A 24,479-nucleotide genomic window follows, 5' to 3' on the forward strand; every position below is an offset into this window, starting at 1 on the left:
GGAATGTCAGGGTTATTAACACTTCTCTTTGTACCTCTTAGGAGTGGAGATAAGTTTGTAACTAAAGGGATTCTGGCAAAGGGACACCGACCTTGACTACCCTATAAAATCTTTATAACATTTTAAGCACCATGGTCAGGTTGCCCTCTCAATCTCACATAAACTAAGGAATACAGACCAGTTTTATGCAACCTGTCCTCATAGTCTGACTTTCATTTAACCGTGGGTGAATCTCCAAGGTCAACCATAGCCTTCTTTTAGTGCAATGTCCATGGCAGAGTGCAAAACTTGAAATGAGATCTGATCAAGATTGTGGTCTTATATTGTACTTAAACATCTAATTCCATCTAATTGGAGGCAAGAAAACATCCTTAATGTGTGAATGGAATGATTCAATGTCATTGATTTTGTGTTTGGTTAATTCTTTCCAAATGGTCAATAAAGTCACAGCATTGACTCACGTGCATCGATTTTGCACTTATTCTACTTCTAGCAGGTAAATAATAGACATCTAAAAAGGAATGAATGATGGACTAGCCGCGGAAGAGTCCTTTCTTATTCTTGAAGGAACTGTGTTCACCGCGAACATGGGCAGCAAAGATTGAGAAGATATCAGAGCAGGATTTTGCAGCCTCGCTCGTCCCAAGGCTGGAAAATCCCACCCAAAGTCAATGGACTTTTGCATGGTCCATGTCCCGCCTGTTACAATTCCCATTGTGGGCAGGATGGGAATATTTCACCCTCTACATACGGAAATTTTCCCAATTTCTCCCCCTTCTCTCCTCTCCTGAAGGCATTGACTCTAGTTGATTAATGGCTGAACGGTTTCCAGAAACATGCCTTAATTAATTTGCCTTAACTACAACCATTTGCACTCGTTATAAAAGTAAAAGTTATATATAGTGCTTCAGAAGAAGGTTTTTAAATGAAACCTGACACTGAGTTACTTTAACAGTTACGAGTTCAATTGGTGAAGAGAGTAGGCTTTAAGCAGTATCCCCTTAAAGTGGCACAGTGGTTAGCACTGCTGTCTCAAGTGCCAGGGACCCGGGTTCGATTCCCAACTTGGATGACTGTGCGCAGTCTACACATTCTCTCCATGTCTCTCCTTTCCTTCTCTATGAATGGTATGCTTTGTCTGTATAGTGCACAAGAAACAATACTTTTTACTGTATGCTAACATGTGATAATAATAAATCAAATCAAATCAAAAATCACTGATCTGTGTTCTAAACGCTACAATATTTGTTTACCCAACAAGGTGGCACGGTGGTTAGCAATGCTGCCCCACAGCGCCAGCGACCCAGGTTCAATTCCTGGCTTGATGACCGTGTGGAGTCTGCACATTCTCCCCATGTCTGGGTGGGTTTCCACCAGGTGCTTCAGTTTCCTCCCATAGTCTGAAAGACGTGCTGGTTAGGTGCATTGGCCATGCTAAATTCTCCCTCAGTGTACCCAAACAGGCGCCGGAGCGCAGGTGAGTGTGAGAAGTGGAAAATAACATCAAAAGTGGAGCAAGGACAGCCAAGTGTGGCTGATCAGCCATGATCTATTGGATGGTGGTACAAGCCTAAGGGGTTGAACGGCCTATACCTGTTTCTAAGATCCTTCTTTGTAAGTTAAGTTGTGTTCCATAATCCAGTACGGAACAGATATTGGTAAAGGAGATGAAGGTCTATAACACATTCCTCAAAGACATTGGGGGCGATTTTCCAGCCTCAACATGCCTGGTGCAGACTGCACTGATACTGGCCTAAAAACGGGTTTTGTGCCTGGCGCCAAATAGTTTGTAATTGTTCTGGTCCCTTTATAATGCCATAAACCGGATCGTGCCCAGAAAGGACACGATGCCAATTAGCATATTTAAAGTAGCATTTAAATTCACTCCCCATTTGACACTGGATTCTCTGAGCTCCCGGAATCTTCTAATCCTCAGGGCAGTTTGAGCCTGGCGTGAATCACTACTGGTCTCCAAGCATGATGGCCACTCCGGGAGGGTTCAAAGGCCAGTGAAGCCCCCGGGTGGTCAGGGCCATACCTGGGCAGTGCCCACCTAGCATTGCCCATCTGGCACACTGGCAGTCTCAGTTGGACAATGCCAGGTGGGCACTGACACTTTGCCAGATGGGCACTGCCAGGTGGGCACTGCCAGTGTGCCAGGTGGGCAGTGCCAAGGAGTGGGGCCCGGAAGGGGGCTATAACAGGGGAGGCTATGCCAGGGTGTTTGTGCAGTGGGGTTCGTGAAGGAGGGCATGTTGCTGATCATGAAAGAGGAGGAATGGTGGGGGTCATGAAGGGGAACCATTTGGGGGGTCCCAGCGCCCTGATGCTGCTGATCTGTGCCGGGGGGGGGGCTGGGGAAACATGCCAACAGTGAAGGGAGAGGGGGAACCCATATTGGTGGGGGAAGGGAGGGGGTCTCCCATTGCACTGTGAGATGGGGGTGCCCTTTCAAAATGACGTCCAATCACTTTGCAGCCTGGCTGACCAGTGTGTTTAGGCTCCACCCCTTCCTGAACCAGCGCGCAACTCACCACTCACCCAGGCCATGGCCAAGTGTGGGATGATTACAGTCCAGTCCCCGCGGGGCAGACCAATGCGGGTTGCTCCGGTTTCCTCACTTTAATGACAGTTAGTCACTTTTTGAGAAAATTCTGCCCATTGAGTACTGTGGCCCATTGCTACAAGAGTTAAAACTAGCGGTTGCTGTTATAATGAGCATCGAGAACATGAGTGTAGATTTTGCGCCCCCTGTCCTTGAGCCTCACTTGGTGCCAGTGCAACTGCGAGATTGGCAATAGAAGCTCACAATTTTGAGGCAGGGAGCTCCTGGTTTCTGAGTGACGAAAGAAATCTTCCCTGGGACCCCTGTCAAACCAAAGCTGCCCCGCTGAACATTGTGGTCACAATGCTGCAAGTGGAAGGTGACAGATTGTCAGTCTGAGTTTTCCATTGATATAATATCCTGCCCTATAACTTCAGCCTTGTCTCAGACAGAACAGACAGGACAGCTGTCACTACAGATAGACACTGATATCAAAAAGAACTGCTTAAAGCAATGGCACCAGAATTGATATAATTTATGGCCGTAGGCTTTGATACCACTGCCTTTGGTAGCTATTGACATTCTTCTTCAGATTCAAACGTAAGGGAGAACATTTCATTTATACTTGAAAACACAGCTGGTACAAAACAGAGTGTGTCCTGATGTGTCTCACTGGTGTCTCATCCCCCTGAGCCCTCTGTATTCTACTCGAGATCTTTTCGATCAAAAATTCACCTCTCAAATCTCTCTCTTTCTATTCCTATTTTCATTCACTTTATTTCCCTCTGACTCACACATTCACGTTCTCTATTTCTCTCTTTTCCAGTCTCTCATTCTCTTGTGCTCCTTTTCCCTTTCCCCCTCATATTGTTACCCCTTTATTTTGCCTTCTGGACGCTCACTCGCTCTTATTCTCTCGCTTTTGCTCTCACTCTTTGTTCCTCCCATTATAATTTTCTCCCTTCTGTCTCTTACTTTCCCATTTTCCTTTTCACACTATCATTTCTTTTCCCGTTTTCCCATTCACTCGGCCTTGCTGCCCTTCATGTGATTCCACGGGCAAGATTCTCCGGTCTCCCAGCCGCATGGTTCCCTCTGGCGGGGGCTGGCACGTTATTTGCTAGTGACGGGATTCTCTGATCCCTACGCTGTCAACGGGAATTCCCACTGATGTCACCCCACACCAGAGGAAAGCCCTCAGGACTGGAACATCCCACCGGCGTGAACGGCCAGAGTGTTCCAACGCTCATCTTTTGCCTTATTTACAAACCTTTCCATGGCCTCTGTTTGGGATGGGTTAACAGACTTTCCAATTAAGTCCTAATGTGATGTCAATTATCCAGCAAAAGTCACTGATATATAAGGGGGCCACAAGTGGCACTGGGTGTTGGTGGAGAATTGTGTGTGGAGTTGGATCAAAGAAATAAAGGCGTTTTATGAAGAAGCAGAATTAGTGTCTCCACAGCAACCGAAAGGCTCAAACAGTCTCACCTCCGTGACTCAGCTCAAACTCTCGGCTCTTCAATCTCAGGCCCTCGACACATCTCCCTGCCCCTGTGGCACCATCAGTGACTGTAAGCCATATTTTCAGAGAGTCAGGACGACAAAATGAACCTTTAAAAATGGTGGGAAGGACCGCAAACATCTTCAACTCCTAATAGTTTTACAAGCTCTTAAACCCTTGACCCCTCAGCTCTTCCCACCCTTTTGATGCCCCCTCACAACCTCCATGGGCCCCTCATGCCCCTCACTCACCTGATGCACACTCATACCACCATAGCCCCTTCATTTCAACTCACGCCACTTCACCTACCCCATGCCCCTTCATACTCCCCATGCCACCTCCATTGCCACTTGCTCAGTATCTCATGGGCAGAACCCAAGAGCCATGTGGAGATGAAAACAATAAACTTCTAACAATCTCATAGTAAACTTCTAACAATCTCATCCAATCCTAATCAAATACACTTAATAGTGAAAAAACCCAAGAGGGCTAACAGCTTTGAAAATGACTCGGCCAAAGTCCCAAAAAATGAAGTAAGATCTTCGAACCAGCCAGCCTCAACACTTCACCAGCCCAGTGGCTGCTTAGTATCTGCTTCCAAGGTCAGTGGACCCTGAAGCCATGGTGCACTGGTGGTGAAGACAGTGAATGTTTAAGGTGGCAGATGGGGTTCCAGTGAAGTCGGCTGATTTGCCCTCGATGTTGTCAAGCTTCTCGAGTGTTGTTGGAGCTTCACACATCCTGGAAAATGGGTAGCAACCAATACACCATGGCATTAATTTAGGATATTCTCTCTACACAGTTCAGCTCACCTATAGATTGACTGACAGATCATTCAGGCACTCAAGGTTTCCTGGAGTTACATAGAGTCTGCCCAATTCTGGTCATTTCAAAGACTCTGAAATACAGAACAAAACAGAATTGAAGAAAAAGAAGAGTTCTCAAAGTCGCATATAATTTTTTTTTAACATGGCTTCAACAGAGTTAGGAGATGCTAAAACAGCAACGCATCTGGAACAGAATTAGAGGGTCACAATAGTTCATTATTGAGACAAATGAACAGCCATTGAATCTGCCAGAACATGTGGCCGGACATTTGAAAGCTTGCAATCGATGAAGTGTTGTCTGTAACCCAAGCAAATCCTCATTGGCTGCAGCCAGATGTGTTGTCATTAAGAAGAAGCAGATGTTTGCCTGTCTGGTAAATACTGACTGAGCGGATTCTTGTGCTGTGCAGATGATTTGACCACACTGTTTTGTTTCACTCATCACTAGCGTTGATGTATACATGACCATCTCTGTTTATTTGGGGAAACTTGCGCTGAGTGAAATCCCGGATCACTACTTTTGAAAGAGACAAGATCTGTCACTGTGTCATTTGCCACAGGGTTAATATTTATAAAGGGATTCAATTAAATTGCAAGAATGATCTGCATCTCATAGTCTCCTCGCGCACAGAGTAATGTCTCTGAGCACCATGCGTGCTGATCCGGGGGGGGCAGGGGAGGTGGGGGAATGAAGGTAAGTGAGGATCATTGAGGAAGAGAGGAATCTATAAGAGACTTTCAAATGTATTTCCCCATTCTCCAAAACCTGCCCCATACATCAAAACCCCCCCATTCACCAAAGCACCGCTATATTCACCAAAGCCACCCCATTCACCAAAACATCACCGCATTCTCCAAAACCCCACCCCGTTCACCAAAAGCACACCGCACTCTCCAAAACCTCACCCCATTCACTGAAACTCCACCCCATACACCGAAACCCCATCCTTTTCTCCAAAACCCCACCCCATTCTCCAAAACCCCACCCCATTCTCCAAATCCCCACTCCATTCACTAAATCCCTGCTCCGCTCTCCAAATCCCCTACCCCATTCATTAAACCCCCCCCAAATTTGCCAAAACCCCACCCCATTCGCCAAAACCCCACCCCTTTCTCCAAAACCTCACTCCATGCTCCAGAGCCCGACCAGAGTAAAACACTAGAAATGTGCATGGCAACAAACACAGCCATAAAGACAACACTTGGGGGTGGGTGAAATTGGTCCAAGATGCTAACACCTGTTTAACATCTATTCAGCCTGATTTTAACTCTGTGTAAGGGAAGGGCTTTTGAGTGAATGAAAATCTTGCCCATTTTCATCAGCGAGAAAGAAAATCAGGAATGAAATGGGCCTCACTTAAACAATCACCTGTAGCATCGACTGTGAAAGGCCACTTTCACCCCAACAGGTCATCTGCTGTAGTGAGGGGAGAAAGGGGGAATGAAGCAATAGGAACTAAGAACAAGAATGAGATAAATTGGCTGCAAAAGAGGGAAATATAGAAAAAAGAAAATTAAAATGGAGAAAAGTGAGAAAGTGTTAACGCCAGTTTCATACCAGGGAATGTGATATCAGTTCAATTTTTATATGGCTGTCACCCAGAGGAGTGACTTCCCTTCCCATGCATGTTGTGAGGGTCACAAGGAAAAACTCCAGAAACGTGTTGAGACATTAGAGGCATCAGCTGGAATTTTATCATCGCGCCTGCCACAGCAATCAGAGCGGGCGAGAGGCAGAACATGGAAAGGTCCATTGACCTCGGGCAGAGTTTTACAGTTTTGGGACGAGCAAGGCTATAAAATCCCACCCATTGTATTTACTGCACAGAAATAAGCCTTCCTGCACAAACATCCTCCGAGTCTATATTTCACCCAACCTCGCCAACAAATCCAATCTATTCCATCTTCCCTCATGTATTCATCCAGCTCCCTCTTAAATACATCAATATGACTTGCTTCAACTGTTCCATTTGATTTTATTTTATTTGATTTATTATTGTCACGTATTGTTTCTTGCATACTATACAGACAAAACATATCATTCATAGAGAAGGAAATGCAAGAGTGCAGAATGTAGTGTTACAGTCATAGCTAGAGTATAGAGAAAGGTCAACCTAATGCAAGGTAACTCCAGTCAAAAGTCTGATGGCAGCAAGGAAGAAGCTGTTCTTGAGTCGGTTGGTATGTGGCCTCAGACTTTTGTATCTTTATCCCGAAGGAAGAAGGTGGAAGAGAGAATGTCCGGGGTACATGGGGTTCCTAATTATGCTGGCTGCTTTGCCGAGGCAGCAGGAAGTGTAGACAGAGTCAATGGATGGGAGGCTGGTTTGCATGATGGACTGGGCTACGTTGTGCACATTTTCACCACTTTCAGGGTAAAAATGTTTCTTCCTGATTCCTTATTGAATTTACTAGTCATCATCTATATTTAAAGTCTCAAGTTTTGGTCTTGCCCATAAGCAGAAACATCTTCTCTACATTTAGACAACCAACCCTCTTCAGAATTTTCAAGAACGCCACTAAATCGCTCCTCAGACTCCTCTTGTTGCAGAATGGAGACCCAGTCAAGTCAGTCTTTTCTGATAATTATAAACTCCCTGTTTTGGTAACTTCCTTGTAAGTAGTTTTTTCCCCTTTTCTAGTGCTTTCGAGTCTTTTACATAAAATGGACACCAGCGCTGTACACAGCATGCCCAGTGTGGCAATAATCACAGCGAAGGAATTAAGAGACATGGCAGGTAATTGGGGTGGGATTTCCAAAGGCCCGGGTTTGATTCTAGTCTTGAATGACTGTGCCGAGTCTGTGTCTGTGTGGGTTTCCTCCAAGTGCTCCAGTTTCTTCTCATGGTCCAAAGATGGGAAAGTTATGTGGATTGGCCTTGCTAAATTGTCCCTTAGTGTCTAAAGATTAGATGAATTGGCCTTGCTAAATTGTCCTCTGGTGTCCCACGATGTTAGGTTAGATGAATTGGCCATGCAAAATTGCTCCTTTGTGTCCAAAGACGTGTAAGTTCGATGAATTGGCCATGTTAAATTGCTCCTTTGTGTCCAAGTGTGTGTAGATTATCTGGATTGGCCATGGTAAATTGCCCCTTAGCGTCCAAGGATTAGGTGGATTGGCCATGGTGTATTTGCAGAGTTACGAGGGTGAGGAAGGGAGTGGTGGGTCTGGCTGCAATGCTCATTTGGAGAGTCAGTGCAAACCCGATAGGCTGAATGGCCACTGTAAAGAATCTGTGGTCCTATGGTACTTTTATGCAAGAAGAAAGGGACAGAAATGATTTAAGCGGATGTTACCAGAAAGAGGGAGGATATCATGCATATTTATTCCTAAGAGTGCATCTGTCTTTAGTGGGTAGGTTTAGACCATAGGCGATGGTGACATGAGAGGCTTTGTTTATATAGACTGCTTTTTGGAAGGGACTTGCGATGGGGATGGGTGGGGTTGGTAAAAACTAAACAACAGCGCACTGCCAAAAGTTGCTATCAGCATCCGGTTGCGAAACCCGCCAATAGCTACTCACAACATTTTAACTTTGGGTCTATCCCAACAGAATTCCTGGTTTGAAAGATGCAGTAGAGACCGGAGACGTTCGAAATGGTTTGGGTTCAAGACCTGAACTGAGGGTGTTTCAAATTCCACAAGCAAGTCGAGCTGGCACATCACTCGCTTTTTGTTGAAATTATACCAGCCAAAGTATTCCAAGACTGCATAGCATTTTGACTTTCAAGTCATCCATCAAATCTCATTGCAAATACATGGAAATTTTTCCCCAAAAAATCTGAAGACCTCTCCTGATGATTCCTGGTGGTAAATGCATGAAACTGAACCAGATCCGTAGAATCATAGAATCTCTACAGTGCAGAAGGAGGCCATTTGGCCACAGACCCACCCAGGCCCCATCCCCTTGACCCCATCTATTTACCATGCTAGACCCCCTAACACTAAGGGGCAATTTAGCATAGCCAATCAACCTAACCTGCAAATCTTTAGACGGTGGGAGGAAACTAGAGGACCGGAAGGAAACCCACACAGATACAGGGAGAACGTGCAAACTCCCACAAAGACAGTGACCTGAGGCCGGAATCGAACCCAGGTTCCTCGTGCTGTTAGGCACTGTGCCACCGTGATGTTTTAGAATTGTCCTTGCCCTTCCACTTACAGGATCGAAAGGAAGATCTGCAGTAATATAACACTTCCACAAACTGCCGTACAACCAAACAGCAGTGCAGCCAATGGTGTATGTTTGAAGAGGAGTCACTTACAGCAGCCGATTTGCGCACAGCAAGATCCCAAATAAAGCAACATATCGGCATGGTGACACAGTGGTTAACACTGCTGCCTCACAGCGTCAGGGACCTGAGTTTCATTCCAGTCTTGTGTGACTGTGTGGAGTTTGCATCTTCTCCCCTGTGTCTGCATGGGTTTCCTCCAGGTGCTCCGGTTTCCTCTCTCAATCCAAAGATGTGACGTTTAGATGGATTGGCCATGCTAAATTGCCCCTTAGTGTCCTAAGATGTGTGTAGGTTAAATGGGATGAGCCAGGGGAAATGTATGGGATTATGGGAATAGGGCTGGGGAGAAGAGCTGAATAAGATACACTATCAGAGAGTCAGTGCAGACTCAATGGGCCAAATGGCCTTTTCTACATTGTTAGAATTCTATGATAATAACCAGATCTGTTTATGTGATGTTGGTTGAGAGATAAACATTGGCTGATACAGCAGGGAGAGTTTTACGTTTTTCTTCCACTAGCATCCTGTGATAGAGGGTGGACAAGGTATTGGTTTCTAATATCTTGTCTGAGGAATGGCAGTTCCAACAGTGCAGCACTCCTTCAGTACTCCACTAGTCTGGAGCGTCAGCTGAGACTTTGTGCTCAAATCTCAAGTGGGATTTGTATCCACAACCTTCTGATTCAAGAGGTGAAAAGGACTTAGGTTTTGCATGGAAAAACAGCTGGGAAATGTGCACTATCTCGGTGAAAAGATGAAGAACTCCCAACGGAGCAAGATACCAGGGAGCTGTTATCACACTCCTGGAATGTTAAGGAGCTCTTTATTGTTAGGTAGACAAGTTGGCTTATCAGGAATTCTGGTGCATATTCCCGACAAGACTCTAACCAAGGTCGAAGCATTAAATTTTATGAACATGTGCCCCAGGAGATTGGAGAAAAAGAAAGGAAGCACTAAAACATTGTTTTAAATTGTATTTGAGATCTGTGCATAAATATGCCAGTTGAAAACACAAACTCTGTATCCACAGCACATTGACAGGGTGCTCCTGGATTAATTAGCAAAAATCTTAGCCCCCTCTTCTTGCAACTTTTGTTCAAACTGATTCCGACCTCTGCCGTGTTATGTTCTCAACCCGAGAAGGATGTTCGCACGCCTCCCACCACATGAAAGGTCTTAGTTTGACAGAATGAGTGAGCTGTTCAGAAGAGGGAGCTGCACAATATCAATGAGAATGACCTACGGCCGTGAAGCAGAGGATGAATCAAATGTCAGGCTGCACATTCTACGAGAATGGCAGCAGCAAAATATTGTGGATGATGGAATCTGAAACGAGAAGAAAATGCTGGAAAATCTCAACAGGTCAGCGCAGGGAAGAGGTAGAAAATCTGGTGAACTGGTGCAACAACAATAATCCCTCCCTCGATGTTAACAAAAATGAGATAGTCATTGACTTCAGGAAGCATAATAGCATCTACATCAACGGGACAAAGAAGAAATGGTCAACAGCTTCAGGGTTTTAGGTGTCCAAATCACCAACAATCTATCCTGATCCCCCCGTGCCGACACTATAGTTAAGAAAACCCATCAACTCTTCTACTTTCTCAGAAGACAAAGGAAATTTGGCATGTCAGCTAAGACTTCCACCAACTTTTATAGATGCACCATAGAAAGCATCCTTTCTGGTATCACAGCTTGATATGGCTCCTGCTCTATCCAAGACCACAAGAAACTACAAAGGGTCGTAAACGAAGCCCAGACCATCAAGCAAACCAACTTCCCATCCATTGAGTCTGTCTACACTTCCGGCTGCCTCAGAAAAGCAGCCAGCATAATTAAAAACCCCACGCACCCTGGGACATTCTCTCTTCCACCTTCTTCTTCAGGAGTACAATATCAACTCTTAGCAGTGTTGAGAAGCAGAAGGACCTTGGAGTCCGGGTCCATAGGATTCTTAAATCGGCCTCGCAGGTGGAGGATGTGGTCAAGAAGGCATGTGGTGTGCTAGCCATCATTAATCGAGGGATTGAGTTTAGTAGTCGGGAGGTAATGCTGCAACTTTATAAGACCCTTGTCAGACCCCACTTGGAGTACTGTGTGCAGTTCTGGTCACCTCACTACAGGAAGGATGTGGAAGCTATTGAGAGGGTGCCGAGGAGATTTACAAGGATGTTGCCTGGATTGGGAGGCATGCCTTATGAAGATAGGTTGAGGGAACTAGGTCTCTTCTCCATGGAGAGACGAAGGTTGAGAGGTGACCTGATAGAGATTTGTAAAATGTTGAGAGGAATAGATAGGGTGGATTCTCGGAGGCTATTTCCCAGAGCTGAAATGGTCGCTACGAGAGGGCACAGGTTTAAGGTACTGGGGAATAGGTACACAGGAGATGTCAGGGGTAAGTTTTTCACTCAGAGGGTGATGAGTGAGTGGAATCGGCTGCCGTTGGTGATGGTAGAGGCGAAATCGCTGGGGTCTCTTAAAAGACTTCTGGATGAGTATATAGGATTTAATGGGATTGAGAGTTATAGGTAGTTCTATGGCCTGGTAGGTATGGATATGATCGGTGCAACTTGTGGGCCGAAGGGTCTGTTTGTGCTGTAGTGTTCTATGTTCTATGTTCATCTATCGGGAAAATGATACAAACATCTGAAATCACATACCAAGTGACTGAAGAACAGCTTCTTTCCTGCTGCCATCAGACTTTTGAATGGACCTACCTCGTACTAAGTTGATCTCTCTCTACACCCAAGCTATGATTGTAACACTACATTCTGCACTCTGTCCTTTCCCTCTCTATGAACAGTATGCTTTGTCTGTATAGTGCGCAAGAAACAATACTTTTCACTGTATACTAATACAGGTGACAATAATAAATCAAATCAAAATCAGCTTCTGAGGAGAGGAAGTAGAACTAATGTTTCAAGTCTGGACGACCCTTCGTCAGAGCTCAGCGAATGTATCAAGTTAGGCCGACCTTCATGAAGGGTCATCCAGACTCGAAACGTTGGCTCTACTCTCCCTCCGTAGACACTATCAGACCTGCGGAGATTTTCCAGCATTTTTTTGTTTTTGTTCTTTGAGAATTAATCCTGGGATGAGACAGATTGGAGAAGTTGGGACTCTTTTCCTTGAGGAAGAAGACGTTGAAAGGAAGGGTTTTTCCAAACCATGAGGGGTCTGGCCAGCGCGGATAGGGGGAAACTGCACCCGTTCATGAAAAGATCGAGAACAAGAAGGCACATATTTAAAATAATTTATAAACCGAACAAAAAAAAAATGACACGAGGAAAAACCTTTTTGTGCAGTGAGTGGTTCTGGTCTGGAATGTGCAGCAGCTGAGAGGGTGCGGGAGGCAGCTTGAGATAAGGCATTTCAAAAGGGAAATTAGACTTATCTGAAAAAAGAAGAATGCGCAGGGTTACGGGGTGAAGGCATGAGGTGAGTTGCTCACTCGAAGAACCAGTGCAAACATGATGGGCCAAATGGCCTCCTTTGTTGTAACTTTATCATATTTGTTTTGTGACTCTGAGTCAATATTACTCCTTTAAACTGATACACCTAAAAACAAATGAATCATCAATTTAAGTTTTAAGTTTATTTCTTAGTGTCACAAGTAGGTTTACATTCACACTGCAATGAAATTACTGTGAAAATCCCCTAGATGCCACACTCCGGTGCCTGTTCCGACACACTGTAGGAGTATTTAGCATGGTCAATGCACCTATCCGCATGTCTTTTGAAACATAGGAGAAAACAGGAGCATCTGGAGCAAACCCCCGCAGAGAACATGCAGACTCCGCACAGACAGTGACCCAAGCCAGGAATTGAACCCACACCCCATTGTTGCGAGGCAGCAATGCTAACCACTGTGCCATAGTGCCGCCTCACTCACAGTTTGATATTTATGATGGTGAGTAGCTGTTACTTGTCCAGATCAGCGGTTGCCAACCCATGTGCCATGGAGACCCCCCACAAGTGAGCCGTAAAATAAGATTCAAAACTCATGTAATTAAACTAAAACTAACCTTTGTCTTCACCTCTGTGGTCAGCATCTCCAAGATCCAACAAATCTTGGGCCTCCTGTGCATGTGCCAGCTGGGAAAGTGCCACACATGCGTGGTTTAGATGTTTTTATGTTGGTCAAGCCCATGGGCTTGATCCCCGGCACTTGGAGCTGAGGACAAAGGCCCCGTGTGCCCACATGCAAAGCAAAAACTCAGAACGGGCACAAAAGAAGTGAGAGACAGAGAACGGTAAAAGACAAAGTTCCCAGTAAGGAAAGATGACAGAGAAAGTAAGAAATGTGCCTCAGAACATTTTTATAGTATTGGGATGTGCCATGATATATAAAACGTTGGGACCCATGGCGCTTGATAACTCAGAAAGGTTGGCTCAGTTGGCTGGACAGCCAGCGTAGATCAGGTTGGTAGTACAGGGTTCGATTCCTGCTCCAGTTGGAGAGGATTTGGGACCTAGCTCTCTGCTGTACCTGTGGTGGAGCTGCCTTTGAGCAGGGGACTGAAGAAGATTTATCATTTCCTCTTCTTTGGATCTGACTGCCATCTTTGCTTTCCAATCCACTCTATTAATACAAATTTATAGAGAGAGACTTATCATGAGAACAGTGCCTGAGGAGCAATTAAAGGTTCATTGTGATGATTACTTCCCTCAGCAATGCCAAGGTAATTAGGCTTCATTAGGAACAAAAGATATTTATTGACAAGGAAAAATCCAGTTAAGGAATTGAGCTCATGGCTGCCTTGGGCCAGAGCCCCAGCTCCTCCATGGCTGCTCAATGATTCTGCACGAGAAAGGCCTCCACCCTCTGGGGTGACCGCTCGTTCTCCATTCCCATTGGTCCCTCAAACCAGGTGACCCTCTTCTGCTGTGCTGTCTTAAAGAGGCAGACACCACCATCACTACAATTATCATCCAGGTTAAAGACAGGGAGAGGTACGGCAAGGAGCATCAAAGCAAGCTTGGGTTTGAAAAGCCTGAGGCTGTGGCAGGAAGGGGAGGCAGGGAGGTCGGGCATTCCCAAGATCCTGGTGAAGGTTAAATTACAGTCAGATGCAGCACAAATATTTCACGCGGTGAGAGAGGCTGAGAGTATTAGTGTTGAGTTGGTAGACCTTAGGGAGAACAAAAGCTGAAAGTTCAACGAGTTAATGATCATATTATCAATAAAAAGACGCTTGGAACAGTTCCAACAGCAAGGAAGGCTGAACTCAGGTTTTCATGGAATTCTTACAGTATAGAAAGAGGCCAATTGGCCCATCTGTGCCAAGCACATCCTATCCAGGCCCCATTCCCGTAACCCCACACCCCGCCAATCCCCCTGACACTAGAGCCAATTTAGCATGGCCAATCAATCTAACAGCACATCTTTGGGCTGTGGGAGGAAACCAGAACACCCCAAGGAAACCCGCACAGACACAGAGAGAACATGCAAACTGCACACAGACAGTGACCCGCATCGGGAATCGAACCGGAGTCCCTGTGCTCTGAGGCAGCAGTGCTAACCACTGTGCCGCCTTGACGGATGGAAGCAATTTTGACCCTGCTGGTGGAGCAATTTGCATCTTTAAATACTTACGATGGTGAGCTTCTGTCAACACGATCAGCTCTGAGCTGTTTGCAACACCCAGCTTTTTGCAAAGCAGTTACCATGGCAACGTTTCATAAAGCCTCATTCCTGTTTCCATGTTGTCATTTTTTCTGTGCCTAATGAATAGATCAGTGTCGAGTTTCTGCGTAAAATAATTAACCCCTCCCGCCCGCCAACCATGCTGCCGCGCTTTCCGATATAGATACAAATCTATTCCGATCACCCGACAATCTCCTAATTTCCAATTCCACATCATTCCGGATTAGAACATCTCATGTGTCCTTTTCTGACTTATTCACGTGATCATACCAGACCAAACTTTTCTGGCGTACGGTGAACATTCCAGAACCATTTCTGGTTCAAACCGGTTCTGATTTGGTTCACGGACTCTGGCTGTGAGAAAATCTTGTTAACACGCGGGCACCACGTGGCATCGTCAGCAAGCTGGGATTTTATTTAATTTTAAAGTTACAGCGTCTCGAATCACAGCCTGCTGCATCCCTTTATTACCGCAGCTGGATCTGTAACCCTGAGCGCCCTCCAACATTGGCGAAAACACGATTCCTTTGATTCCTGTTCCATTCAAGTGATCCTCACACATGTGTAACATGTCAGCTGTGCCATGATGGAGGTTTCACAACATACATCAGACAACGACAAGTTGCATTTATATGGCACCTTTGACACAATGAGCAGAGTTCTACAGCCTCTCTCATCCCAAAAATGTAAAATCCCACCCAAGATCAATGGACATTTCCATTGCCTGTCCCTTGCCCGCTCCAATCTCTGGGCAGGCGGGGTGGTAAAATTCTGGCCAATATAACATCCTTAGGCACTTCACAAGAGCACAAACATCAAAATTTTGACATCAAACCACAGAAGGAAATACATGAGAAGTAGGTTTTAAAAATGGCATTGAAAGAGGAGAGATAGTCATGAGGTGTGGGCATCGCTGGCTAGCATTTGTTGCCCATCCATGAGGGCATTTAAGAGTCAGCCATATTGTGTGGATCTGGGGTCACACGTAGACCAGAACAGGTAAGGACAGCAGATTTCCTTCCCTAAAGGACATTAATGAACCAGATGGGTGTTTACAACAATGGTTTCATGGTCACCTTTAGACTTTTACAGTGGCACAGTGGGTAGCAGTGCTGCCTCACAGCATCAGGGACCAGGATTCGATTCCCACTTGGGTCTCTGTCTGTGCGGAGTCTGCACATTCTCCCCGTGTCTGTGAGGGTTTCCTCCAGTTTCCTCCCACAATCTGAAAGACATGCTGGTTAGGTGCATTGACCCGAACAGGCACTGGAATGTAGGGTATTTCATAGTAACTTCATTGCAGTGTTAATGTAAGCCTTACTTGTGACTAATAAATAAACTTTTTTTTATTTTTATAAAATTCAGATTTCACTATCTGCCTTGGTAGGATTCGAACACCAGAATAATACCTAGGATCTCTGAATAATTAGTCTCGTGACAATAACACTGCACCACTGCCTCCCATGGGGACATGGAGAGATATATGGTTTATGGAAAGAATTCCAGAGCTTAGGGTTGGAATAGCCACCAACAGTGGAGCAAGTTAAATTAAAGGATGTGGCCAGGATTGTAGGATTACGGATATCTCAGAGGGCTGTAAGGCTGGAGGAGATTACGGGGATCAGGAAGGGCGAGATCATAAGCGGAGGCGTTTAGAGTAGCTAAGAGTAGTGGGCGAGAAGAGGATTGGGAGAGGTTTAAATGTCAACAAAGATTGACAAGGAAGTTGATAAAGAAGGGTAGGAGAAACTATGAAGCTGGGCTAGCGCTTAATATAAAAAAGGATAGCAAGAGTTTTTATAAATATATAAAAAGGAAGAGGCTGGCTAGGGTGAATGTTGGTCCTTTAGAGGATGAGAAAGGGGACCTAGTGGTAGGGGATGAGGATATGGCTAAGGTATTGAATAACTTTTTTGTTTCTGTCTTCACGGAGGAGGACGTGAATAATGTGCCGGGTGTTAGCGATGGAAAGGTGGTAGGACTGGAGGGTCTTAATGACATTACTGTTACTAGAGAGGCGGTGCTCGACAGACTGGAGGGGCTGATTGTGGACAAGTCCCCAGGACCGGATGGAATGCATCCGAGGGTTCTGAAAGAAATGGCGGAGGTTATAGTGGATGCCTTGGTGGTTATTTTCCAGACGTCACTGGATTCCGGGGAAGTGCCGGATGATTGGAAAATGGCTAATATTACGCCGTTGTTTAAGAAGGGTGCCAGGCAAAAGGCGGGGAATTATAGGCCGGTTAGTTTAACGTCTGTGGTAGGTAAAATGTTAGAATCTGTCATTAAGGAGGAAATTGCGAGGCATCTTGAAGGGAATTGCTTGATAGAGCAGACGCAGCACGGTTTCATTAAAGGGAAGTCGTGTCTGACAAATTTACTGGAGTTCTATGAGGATGTGTCTAGGGCGGTGGATAGAGGAGAGCCGGTGGATGTGGTCTTTCTGGATTTTCAGAAGGCGTTTGACAAAGTACCTCACAAGAGGTTATTGCAGAAGGTCAGGGGACATGGAGTTGGGGGTAGGGTGTTAGTGTGGATAGAGGATTGGTTGTCAAATAGGAGGCAGAGAGTGGGGGTCAACGGGTGCTATTTGGATTGGCGGATGGTGACTAGTGGAGTGCCCCAGGGGTCGGTGCTGGGGCCTCAGCTTTTTACCATTTATATAGATGATCTGGAGGAGGGAACCGAGTGCAGGGTGTCGAAATTTGCTGATGGCACCAAGATTGGGGGAATTGTGCGGAGGGTGTGGAGAGTCTGCAGAAGGATCTAGATAGGCTGGGCGAATGGGCCAGGAAATGGCAAATGGAATTTAATGTTGGCAAGTGTGAGGTGGTCCACTTTGGTAGGAAAAATGGTAGGAAGGACTATTACTTACGGGGCGAAAAACTGCAGCAGGCGACGGTGCAGAGGGACCTCGGGGTCCTTGTGCATGAGTCGCAAAAACCCAGCTTGCAGGTGCAGCAGGTGGTCAGGAAGGCAAATGGGATGCTGGCCTTCATAGCGAGGGGGATTGAATATAAAAGTAGGGAGGTCTTGCTGCAGCTGTATAGGGCATTGGTGAGGCCGCAGCTGGAGTACTGTGTGCAGTTTTGGGTGCCGCACCTGCGCAAAGATATTTTGGCCTTGGAGGGAGTGCAGAGGAGGTTTACTAGGCTGATACCGGAGTTGAGGGGGTTGAGCTATGAGGAGAGGCTGAATAAACTAGGCTTGTACTCGTTACAGTTTAGAAGAATGAGGGGAGATCTCATTGAGACGTATAAGATGATGAATGGGATGGATAGGATAGAGGTGGAGAGACTCTTCCCGCTCAAAAAAGACAGTAGGACTAGGGGGCACAGCCTCAAGATAAAAGGGGGGTGGTTTAGAACGGAGTTGAGGAGGAACTTCTTCACTCAAAGGGTGGTGAATCTCTGGAATTCTCTGCCCGTTGAAGTGGTGGAGGCTGCCTCACTAAATATTTTTAAGACGCGGGTTGATGGGTTTTTGATAAGAGAGGGGATTAAGGGTTATGGGGAGAGGGCGGGAAAGTGGAACTGAGCAGCGACAGATCAGCCATGATCTTATTGAATGGCGGGGCAGGCTCGAAGGGCTAGATGGCCTACTCCTGCTCCTATTTCTTATGTTCTTATGTTCTTATGTAGAACCTGAACAGAAGGATGAGAATTCAAAAATCAAGGCATTGCCAGAGGGCGATCCAAATCAGATCAATAAAGGAGTGATGGGGGAATTGACTCAAGTGTGATTTCGGATATGCTCAAGTCGGGATTGGGATGAGCTTAAATTTATGTAGGGTGGAAAGTGAGCAGATGGTCTAGAATATCTATACTCCAATAGAGAAATAGTTTCAATGGGGAAACGAGACAGTTGTTTGAAAAAGAAGAACAGTGAAGGGTACAGTGAGTGAGCAGGAGAGTGCATCACGGCCATTTCAATTCCGTTTAGTTCGATGGTTCGATTCCGGCCTTGCATGACTGTGTGGAGTTTGCATGTTCTCCCCGTATCCGCGCGGGTTTCCTTTGGTAGATAAAAGCAAACTACTGCAGATGCTGGAATCTGAAACCAAAAGAGAAAATGCTGGAAAATCTCAGCAGGTCTGGCAGCATCTGTAAGGAGAGAAAAGAGCTGATGTTTCAAGTCCAGATGATCCCTTCTCTTTTGGTTTCCTCTGGTGGCTTCGATTTCCCCCCACACTCCAAAGATATGCAAGTTAGGTGGACTGACCATGCTAAATTGTCCCTTAATGCCCGAAGGTAGGTTAGAGGGATTAATGTGGTAAATACTTGGGACTACTGGGATAGGATCTGGAAGGAATGCTGTGTTGGAGAGTTGGTGCAGACTTGAAGGGCCAAATGGCCTCTTTCTGCACTGTAGGGATTCTATGATTCTATGCTTAGGAAGGGAAGGATTGGATACCCTGTTTCTGTGCTGCACCATCATTCAAATGGAACATTCTCATCGCTGCCTCCAACACATTGTCGGCACCTAAACAGAACAGGAAATTTAGATGCAAGGCACCGCTGCCTATTGTGTGCCATTAACCTCTCCCCCCCACCCATCGCCAAATCTCTTTGCATCTTTTTAGCTTCCCATTCATTCTGCACTGACCTGATTTGCAGGTGTAGGAGTGACTCCCAACAGTGCAACTGCTGCAAGGTTCCTGGGTTTGCACCCTGCGATAGTCAGACTGGAGAAACACAGCTGATGAAGGCAGGCAGGAGAATGGAGTTTAAAAGTTTGAAGAGTGTTTCTCTACCAGAGATTATTTTGAAAGGTTACTTCTGCCAGTGTTACTTTTAAAGAGTGGAGAGAGTTTGTTTTTATTCATTCCTGGGACGTGGGCATTGCTGGCTGGACCAGCATTTACTGCCTTTCCCTCGTATTGAGTGGCTTGCTAGGCCACTTCAGAGGGCAGATGAGAGTCAACCACATTGTTGTGGCTCTGGAATCATATGTAGGCCAGACCAGGTAAGGACAGCAGATTTCCTCCCCCTAAAGACATTGGTGAACCAGATGGGTTTTTACAACAATCAACAATAGTTTCACGATCATCGGTTTCCGGACTTTTTCATTGAATTCAAATTCCACCATCTGCTGTGGTGAGATTCGAACCCATATGCCTAGGGCATTCTCTGAGCTTTGTGGATTAATGGTCTAGCAATAATACCACTAGGCCATTGCTTCCCCACCTGGACAAAGGAAGAGGTGGCTGGTATATTGCTTTGCCTGTCCTATTGAGCATGTGGAACTGTTCCACCATCCTGGGGACAACTTGCTTGTGCGAAAGGTGCTAAAAATGTTCCTAATCCATCCTCACTTCTCACTACAAACTGCCTTCACTCTGAGGCACCTCTGTGCAGTCACTAAGCAGTTGTCCTTACTCTCTACGGCAGAAGGAAGTGGACTAGGGAGATTTGTGTCTCTCTGGTGAGTACGGTACTATAAAAAGTAAAGTTTATTTATTAGTCACAAGTGAGGCTTACATGAACACTGCAATGAAGTTACTGTGAAATTACCCGAGTCGCCACAGTTCAGCACCTACCAAAAACCCACACAGACACGGGGAGAACGTGCAAACTCCACACAGACAGTCACTCAAGCCAGGAATCGAACCCAGGTCTCTGGTGCTGGAAAGCAGCAGTGCTAACCACTGTGCCACAGTGTCACCCCCATGGTAAGGGAGAAGATTAAGATTATAGAAGATTATCTTCGATAAGGGAGCAGATTGGCAGAAGATGGAGAAAGCTCTGTTCAATCTGTCCACTCCACCCTCTTCACAGGAGAAGTTCAACTTAAAGGAGGGTAAAATCTTTCAAAAGACATGGAAGGACAAAATACAAAAGGCAGACGTACCCAACTTTACCAAGTTTTCATGCCTGAAAATGGGTGCAACGCGATGGTAAAATCGAGCCCAATGTCTTCATTTAATTGTTATCCATGAGCAGATCAAAATGAAAAGACCATCTACTCATCTCTAATTGGTTAGCCCTTATTGAACATTTGGCAATGTCTATTGACGACGACTCAATCCGCACTCGAATGCTTTTCCGGGAGATTTTCTTCCAATTCAACTACTGGAAACAGTTTCCTGGTCATGGGTGAGTCCATCGCACAGCAAGCTGGGGATTGGAGGAAACTCGGGCTCGCAGCTACTTGTTTTCCTAAATCTTTGAACCCGAACAGAACGGTTCACTGGAACTGAACCTGAGGTCACAATATATACCATTTATATAGATGATCTGGAGGAGGGAACCGAGTGCAGGGTGTCGAAATTTGCTGATGACACCAAGATTGGGGGAAAGGCAAATTGTGCGGAGGGTGTGGAGAGTCTACAGAAGGATCTAGATAGGCTGGGCGAATGGGCCAGGAAATGGCAAATGGAATTTAATGTTGGCAAGTGTGAGGTGGTCCACTTTGGTAGGAAGAATGGTAGGAAGGACTATTACTTACGTGGCGAAAAACTGCAGCAGGCGACGGTGCAGAGGGACCTCGGGGTCCTTGTGCATGAGTCGCAAAAACCCAGCTTGCAGGTGCAGCAGGTGGTCAGGAAGGCAAATGGGATGCTGGCCTTCATAGCGAGGGGGATTGAATATAAAAGTAGGGAGGTCTTGCTGCAGCTGTATAGGGCATTGGTGAGGCCGCAGCTGGAGTACTGTGTGCAGTTTTGGGTGCCGCACCTGCGCAAAGATATTTTGGCCCTGGAGGGAGTGCAGAGGAGGTTTACTAGGCTGATACCGGAGTTGAGGGGGTTGAGCTATGAGGAGAGGCTGAATAAACTAGGCTTGTACTCGTTAGAGTTTAGAAGAATGAGGGGAGATCTCATTGAGACGTATAAGATGATGAATGGGATGGATAGGATAGAGGTGGAGAGACTCTTCCCGCTCAAAAAAGACAGTAGGACTAGGGGGCACAGCCTCAAGATAAAGGGGAGGCGGTTTAGAACGGAGTTGAGGAGGAACTTCTTCACTCAAAGGGTGGTGAATCTCTGGAATTCTCTGCCCGTTGAAGTGGTGGAGGCTGCCTCGCTAAATATTTTTAAGAAGCGGGTTGATGGGTTCTTGATAAGAGAGGGGATTAAGGGTAATGGGGAGAGGGCGGGAATGTGGAACTGAGCCACGACAGATCAGCCATGATCTTATTGAATGGCGGGGCAGGCTCGAAGGGCTAGATGGCCTACTCCTGCTCCTATTTCTTATGTTCTTATGTTCTTATGTTCTTATAAATCCTTTGTGAGATCCATTTACAGTGATCTTATGTTTTTCAATTGTAACAAAGTAAAATACATCTGTGACTTAAGTCTCGCGGGTGTGTGTGAGAGTGTGTGTGTGTGTAAGTGTATGTGCGTGTGTGTCTATGTGTGTGTGTGTGTGTGTCTATGTGTGTGTGTGTGTGTGTGTGTGTGTGTGTATGAGAGAAAGAGTGTGTGTATGTGTGTGTGTGTGAGAGAGAGAGAGACTATGTGTGTAGGTGTGTTGGGGGGTGGTTTGGGGAATGAGGGAATGTTCCCCACTGCAGGGCCGTCTGTAAATCACACCATGGCCAGAATTCTCCAGCCAGCGGGATTCTCTCGTCCCGCTGCAGTCCACTGAGATTTGGCTGAATTCTCCATCCTTGTTTGCAGTGGCAGTGGGGCGTGAGAATTCCCGCCCACCTCTTCCAGCCCCAACTTCATTAATTATGCGCCTGTGGCGGGGTCATGTCAGGATGCCAACATCACTGACCCACCTTTGAAGAATGAGGACGGACTACCTAGAAAAGAGGCAGATCTCCAGGAACACTCTAAGGAAGGAAGGTGGACAACCTCAATGACTGTGAATTGGAGGGACAGCAGACTCCCCCATTCCCCCTCACTGATCTCAGGCAGGGTGGCAGCAGACCCCCCCCTTACCCTCTCCACTGATCTCAAGCAGAGTGGCAGTGGACCCCCATCCCCCCACTCCACTGATCTCAAGCAGAGTGGCAGCAGGCCCCCCCTGCCCATTACCCCCACTGATCTCAGGCAGAGTGACAGCGGACCCACATTCCCCCCACTGATCTCAGACACAGTGGCAGTGGACCCCCTCATTCCCCCACTGATCTCAGGCAGAGTGGCAGCAGACCCCGCCCCCCATTCCCCCCCCCCCCACCCCCACTGATCTCAGGCAGAGTGACAGCGTACTCCTCCAATGCCCCCCCCCTCCACTGATCTCAGGCAGAGTGGCAGCGGACCCCCCCTTTTCCCCCTCCACTGATCTCAGGCAGAGTGGCAGCAGACACCCCAGCCCCCACCGATCTCAAGCAGAGAGCTGTCGGACCCTACCTCCTCACTAACTGGAGTGCCCAAATCGGACTTCTATGGGGCATGCCTGTTTTGTGCCAATTCTGGATGGGCGAACGTGCTGGTAAAGGGGGAAGTGCCGATAAGGTTGGGCATGCAGCCCATTAAGTCAATTTCAATGCATGCATGCGTCACGCCCGTTTCGGGTGCAGTCCCGATCGCAGCCATTTTCAAGCTTTGATAAAGGCGGAACTGGCACAGAGGCGGGCAAGGATCGCGCTATTCGCCTCAGCCCAACTTTATCAAGTTTTAGTGCCTGAAAACGGGCGCAATGCAATGGTAAAATCGAGCCCAATGTCTTCATTCAATTGCTATCCATGAGCACATTAAAATGAAAGGACCTTCTACTCATCTCTAATTGGTTAGCCCTTATTGAACATTTGGCAATGTCTATTGGCAATGACTCAATCCGCACTCAAATGCTTTTCTGGGAAATTTTCTTCCAATTCAACTTAATGGAAACAGTTTTCTGGTCATGGGTGAGTCCATCGCACAGTAAGCTGGAGGTTGGAGGAAACTCGGGCTCACAGCTACTTGTTTTCCTAAATCTTTGAACGCGAACTTGACTGGAACTGAACCTGAGGTCACGATATATAAATCAGTCAGCCCCAGCCTTCGATGCAATCAGTTTTGGCGAGTCCAGATTCTGGATGCTCGTGAGAAATCGCAAACCAAGAATGCTGAGTCTCCTCGGATGACCCGCAAAGTTAGATCCCACGGAGAAATACAATGAGACAGCAGTGATTTCCATGTGGACCGTGGAGTTGTAATGCAGCTTGAATCATCACCACCAGGCGAGTTGAAGAGGGAATAGAGACTGCTTCCATAACGCTGTGCTGACAACTCATTCCAAAGTATAGAATTGTAAGTAAAACTTGGAAGAAATTGACCGCAGTGTACTCAAGCTGCTGCAAAGTCAAAGGTCACTCTCATACCCGGGAGACAGATTTGGATCTGTTCCTACGAGCTCCTCTTTGGTTTTCATCTTTGAGGATAATTTATTCCAGAATTGTGCAACCAAAAATGGCACAGGGATGTGAATTACTAATGACTGCTGTTGAAATGAAAGGGCAAAGCTTAAGCCAAACATTTCTACATTAATCGAGCCTTGGTCTCACGTGATGAAGGGGCAATGCTCCGAAAGCTTGTGCTACCAAATAAACCTGTTGGGCTTTAACCTGGTGTTGTGAGACTTCTTACTGTGCTTACCCCAGTCTAACACTGGCAGCTCCACATCATCCTGACATTGGCTCCTATCCAGAGAATCTACTGCTGTGCAATACTGAGGGAGCGCTGCACTGCCAAAGGTGTCATCTTTCAGATGAGGTGTTAAACCATCAGCCCTTCTGGATGGACGAAAAAGACCCCGTGGCACAATTCGAAGGAGAGCAAGGGAGTTCTTCCCA

At 46.4% G+C, this 24,479-nt stretch overlaps 1 protein-coding gene across 2 annotated transcripts in view; it reads left to right on the top strand.

Annotated features, from left to right (window-relative positions):
- Positions 1 to 24,479, top strand: part of LOC145358980 (plexin domain-containing protein 1-like) — a 304,814-nt gene that overhangs the window by 196,950 nt on the left and 83,385 nt on the right. The window lies entirely within an intron of this gene.

The sequence above is a fragment of the Carcharhinus amblyrhynchos genome, chromosome 27, assembly GCF_965287045.1.
Source record: "Carcharhinus amblyrhynchos chromosome 27, sCarAmb.v2.hapA, whole genome shotgun sequence".
NCBI classification, from domain to species: domain Eukaryota; kingdom Metazoa; phylum Chordata; class Chondrichthyes; order Carcharhiniformes; family Carcharhinidae; genus Carcharhinus; species Carcharhinus amblyrhynchos.